Consider the following 5,900-nt stretch of genomic DNA (forward strand, 5'->3'; position numbering starts at 1 on the left):
TATGATAAGGCTCCATTGAAAGGAATCAACAAGATGGGGCTAAAGTGGACCTCAAAGAGAATGTGTTACTCGTGTGGCCCATTAAACATGTGGTGAGCTCTTCTATCGTATCCTTCTTCCTTTGCATCAGCTTAGAGTGGGCTTTGTTGGATTTTCTTGAATCCATTTCACCAATTTCTATGAATAGAGACTTGATGATATAGCCCAACTTGATGATGAGGACATGCCTCCGATGGGGGTGCAACTTCTGTGAGAGGAAGAGTGTGTGGTCTGAGGGGTGCTACTTCAATGCAAGGGGGAGGTAGATGAAGAAGGACAATTCAGCTCGATTCCTCGAACGCATAGATTCTTATCGGTGCATCATCGATGGGAGGCCTGTCCTCGAAACTCGACAAAGCCTTGGTGACATCTGCTGGGGCTACCGCCGGTGCTTCTAAGCAGGATTCCAAAGGAGAGGAGACTTGTGATGCAAGAGAGTTCAATCAAAGAAGAAGAGGAGGAGGAAAATGAGAATAGTTCCTCGAGTGAGCATAGCAAAAGTGTGAGCACACCCTCTTCTCGAGGGCAACATGGCAAAGGCAGAGGTCAACGTGCACCAAAGAGATTGGGAGTCCAAGGACAATTACGAGGAGGGTGTCCTTGGAGAGACAACAATGAGGGCCTCTCGCGACAAGACAATCGTGTAGGAGTGCATCGAGGACCAGCTACAATCATTCACAGTGTAGTTCAGTCTTTTGAAGGTGTATAATCTCAAGGCACAGAGTGAGAATGAATGTTTGGCCTAATGAAAAAATTTCCTTTATAGGTCAAAAAACATATGCCTCTAACCCCAATCCCCTTGTGTCGATTGCTCCCAATGCCCACTATACACTAGGTCACATCCCGCACCCAAGAGCATTCTTCTCAAGTAGGTACTTGCTGGGTTTGGTTTTTTTCATCGTGTTCACCGCCACCACACCAACAATGCAAAAGAGAGACGTGGATGAGGATGTGAAAAGGGAGTGGAATGCGCACTGGCTCTGAAAGCACAAAGAATTTGAGGAAGAAATTAGGAACATAGAGTGGGCATTCTTATCCAATTCCTTATTTTACATTTGGGATGGGAACCATCGCTACACATGGTGGATGACCGAGATAAGGACATGTAAGTATTGTAGTCTAGTGATTTGGGTGATTCAACATTAGTAGCCATGTTTCATTTGTTTTCAACTCATGAATTCTTTTTTTGCTTTTGAGTGCCAACCTTTCCTAATGATGAGCGTCAGCATATACACGTCTAATGCCATTTAGTGGAGGTGCCCTCGAAAGATGAAGGAGATTTGTTGTCTACGTTATCAAGGACGAACATGTGAGTTCGACGATTCTTGATGAACGCATTGTGTTGTTAGCTATCTCACCCTGGCTGAAGGATCGTTTAATATGTTGTTTTCGACTCCAGGCTAGCAGAGAAGGGGGTTGTCACCACCACTTTTCTAGACCTCATTTGCGAGGCCAAAGCATTGGGTGCTGTATCAGATGTGGCAATCCATTGAAGATTGTCAATAGAGCAGAAACAATGGCTAGACACCCATAGGAAGAAGGTAGCTACAAAAGTGCATTGGTACAAAAACCCTCTTCCAATCATCATATAGGTGATGTGGAAATTAAGGATCAATAATGGGACACTTTTCCCTTTCCTTCTCTAGTTTTTGTGATATGTTTCATGACAAGGAAACAAATGCATGTGCAGGACACGTATGACAAACACTTGTGTCTAGTCATGCACAGCCGCAACGAGTTGTTGGATGCTGACTTTCGAAAGAAATGGAGCAAAGCATACTATAGTGTGAACGACAAGCTTTTGAAGCGTATGCATCGACTCCTGAAGTTGGCTAACCCTGCACTAGGGGCAAGACGCTACAAGTAAGTGAATTGTGGGGATTACATGTGGAATGACAATGATTAGATGACAAGCTTGCATACGAAGTGATTGTTTATTAAAACCACTTTTAGTTTGCAGGACTATCACCACTCTAGATTGGGGGATGAAGCCCCCAGGGGTGATCAATGAGGAGAGGTTGTATAGCCTTGCAATGTCGAGGTTGACGGAGGATGATAAAGTAAGGTTTATGGAAGCTCTGGCAAGCAACAACAAGGGGATGCATGTCATGATGGGCATTCCTAAGCGTATGCTTCAGCACACCCTAAACCCATGATGAATAGGCTGCTTTGCTTTTCAATCGTGTTGTCAATTTTCAATTGATGAACACTTATTTTGAGCACTTTTTTGTAGATGGAAGTGTGGTTTTCAGGACCTGGCTGAGATGGGAGACACTATAGTGGTTCAAAATGCATGAAGCTAGACTCCACATTTTATGGCACTGGAGAAATTTCTACTCAATTGAGCGTGATGAGAATAAGTTCTTCAGACACACATAGGAAACCAAGCACAAACACAGAGAGCGCCTCTTCATGCACATCACAAAAATTGCAAGCTTGGTATGCCTTGACAGCCCAGGAAGGTGCAAAGCTTGCAAGCTTAAGGCATGTGTATCGGAGGCAGTCAATAGAGTGAGCGAGAAAAAGCGAGCGAGCCCAAAAAAGCGAGCAACAATTAGTTGAAGTGGTTGGAAAATCAAGCAAGCAAAGAAAGAATCTAAGTTTTTTATAAAATAATTGCTTGAAGTACAAAGTATTCAAAAAGGTGGTTATGTATCACAAAATTTATATTCTGATGCACACAAGTTTTTTAGATGGTGCAAAAAGGCATGATATTCATCTAAATCATGCCTTGTCATTTGATTTGATATGTAACATTATGCCATTTATATTTGATAATCAAAAGATGCAGGGATGTTAAAAACTCATCTTTTGGGCCAAAACAATCAAATGTTGACATCTTGCCAAAATATAGGGATGTGAAAATGTCCTCTTCTGGGTCAAAACAGGGAGCACACATCCCTGTATCTTTTGACTTACAAGTCCAAACGGAGTCATGTTACATATCAAATCAAATGGCAAGGCGTACTTTAGACGATTATCATGTCTTTGTGCACCATCTAGTAAAATTTAATGCACCAAAAAATGAATTTGTGGCCAATTTGTTGCATTGGTAAGATTAGTGGGAGGTAAGAATAAACCATTAGGGGAGGATATTTTTGCAGTAACAAAGAAACATGGGTTTTGTTCCAAGAGTGAACAGAGTTAAGGAACCTAAGCATTTACATATGCATGGAATCTAGACTAATCCATGCAAGGAGTCCTTGGAAAGATGATCTCAATTACTCTAGTGGAAAGAGAGAACTTGATTGCAGTAGGGTTTGTCTTTGATACAAACAATGACTTGGAAGTTAAACATACAAATTGTCTCATGGATGATGTGAAATTAGTGTTAATGGCTTTAAAGTTATATGCATGTTTAACCTTCTGGCATTGAGGGAACATATGCACTTTTGAATAAGTTATTATTTTTTGCTACTAAAATGGGGGATTTATAAATCTTTTATTGTTTTTTATCATAAATCCTTTATTGTTTTTTATCGCTCGCTTTTTGTCCCTCGCTTTTTGGTAATCCTCATGTATCGGTATGCTTTCATGACACACGTTTTTTTGTGAGATGTATTTGTTTTTCATAGTGGAGATACTAACTTGGTGGGATTGGCCTTTTGGATGTGCCAATCTCATGTCTACAGAAGTGGCGAACCAAGCTGTGAGCCATTTGCCGGGTGACTATGAAGATTGGGGCACGATAAATGATTCGGATGCATCAATGTATGAGGAGTTCCAGTTGGATCAAAAGTGGCCAGAGGAAGTGTACGAGAAGTGCTCGCTATTCTTGGATTACCCTAAAGGGGAGCACCCACGAGAGGAGAAAGAAATGCACATGACGTACAATAAACTAAGGGGGCCCAAAGAACCATAGAAGCCTGCAATGACGGTATGCACAAACTCAAGTGTCCCCCAAAAGATTTCTCTTCCAGGTTATTTTATGTACTTACAAAGGACTCTACGCTACAAGAAACTGAAGCAAGCAAGGTGAGAGCGAGGAGGTCTGAGAGAGGCATCTTGATGTTGCATGTGAGATGTTTATGTGCATGGAGACATCCACCAAGCACATTCCACCAAAATGGTGGGTTATTATATGCAATGCATTCTAGGTAGGAAGTTTGATACGGAACGAGCAGAATTACGAGAACTTCAACTGGTTATTGGAGTCTCTAGAGGAGGTGAACCATGGGAAGTGTTCAGAGGTGGATCGTCAAAGCACAGATAGCTCATGCAAAATCATGGTGGTTCACCTCCTTGATGCATCGCCGAGATTTGGACTAGGGGATGTCGTTCAGTGGTGGAACGGTTTTGAGAGAATGCTTGCAATGCATTCAATCTTGCGAATTGAGTGCTTGCAGACAATGGAGTCCTTATATTCATAGGGACAATGAAAGGATTGGACGCCCTTCTCATAAAGATCAGGGAGGATAGGCATCTGCATGAAGAAATAGGATGCCAGAACTGGATATTTTTTTGCTCGTAGGTGCTGCACTCAGAAACCACAATATGTGTGCAGGGAAAGAGAGAGGTACGTGCTGTAATCTCATGAAAGGTTCAAGACATGATCACATGATGCATATGTTACACATTCTGATTTGTTTATGTATGTTTATATGTAGATCCACATGATACATGTAATGGTGTACGTGTTCAGAGGTAAGGAGCATAGAGCCACCCCATTGGAGGACTTCGTGGAGGATGATATCAACACCGCAGATGCGCTAAGTGAATGATATCCCCGTGCGAGGTACTACTTAGCAATTGTGTAATAGCTTTGGCAAAAGTCAAAACATAAGCTGGGCTTGCATTGACTTTTAGTGTTATGGTAGGTGGCATGCAACGTAGACGATTGTTTTGGATGAGGTTGTTGTAGGCCTTCTCAGAACATGGAGACACGCTCCTCGATTGCAATGGAGGGTGTAGAGATTTGGCAGAACCCACAGTGCAAGAGGGGCAGAGAGTCTTGTGCCTTACCACAGAGGGAGGGGAAGCACGACTTCTAAGAGGCAGAGTATGGGTTTGAGTTTGACATCTGCATGAATGTTTGTTGAAATTCAACTACGCACAATTTGGTTTTTCCTTTATGCAATATTGCACTTTTGTAATCTCATCGAGCTTGTGGCTATGAACAGTTGCCCCCAGCTTCAAGGAAGCTGGTGATTTTTTATTTGAACGAGGTGTTGCTGCATAGGAGGCCAAAGACTCAAGATGCCTTGCCAGCCAAGGTGTTAGAGCTACAAAGCCACTGGGTCCCGTTAAGACTTGGTGTGGCCGAGTTCCTACATGAGGTGGGGAGGCAGTTTGATGTGGCTATTTGGAGCTCAGTACAAGAGGACAATCTGTAGAGATTGTTGGGCTTGCTAAACAATTATTATTGTTTGAGACTCGAAGTACTAAATTTTTGGTTTAAAAGCAAGTAGCATGGACTTATGTCCAGTGCTTGCATGTGATTTCTTCATCTGCATTTGTGAAATAGAGAGAGAGAGAGAGAGAGAGAGAGAGAGGTTACACACACACACACACACATAGAGAGAGAGAGAGAGAGAGAGAGGTGTCACAAGTGGAATAGGTGGATCAAAATGTGGTGGTTGCCAAAAAAAACTCGCTTCGAAACTCGCTTGAAAAACTCGCTTCTTGCCCATCTCATCCCCACAAATTCAAAAGCAATGGTATTGTTGCCGACTCATAATTCACATGAAGCTATATTTCATTTCTTTGCATTGCTATATATATATTTGTTTCGATTCCACAATGCAATTCCGAACAAACTAGCTATTGTCACCATAACATATATTCATATAAGTAGACCAACTAAATTTAAGATGATGCAAAATTGCTACCTCTGGAAATTCTATACATTGCTTTGAAACGTG

The 5,900-nt window shown here is 42.1% G+C and overlaps 1 pseudogene; it reads left to right on the plus strand.

The window, feature by feature from the left end:
• The first annotated feature begins 569 nt into the window (after positions 1–569).
• LOC147887142 (uncharacterized) lies at positions 570–4,760 on the plus strand (annotated as a pseudogene).
• The last annotated feature ends 1,140 nt before the right edge of the window (positions 4,761–5,900 follow it).

The sequence above is a fragment of the Dipteris shenzhenensis genome, chromosome 23 (assembly GCF_047967505.1).
Source record: "Dipteris shenzhenensis isolate YYH24624 ecotype China chromosome 23, Dip_SZ_1.0, whole genome shotgun sequence".
Classification (NCBI taxonomy): Eukaryota; Viridiplantae; Streptophyta; class Polypodiopsida; order Gleicheniales; family Dipteridaceae; genus Dipteris; species Dipteris shenzhenensis.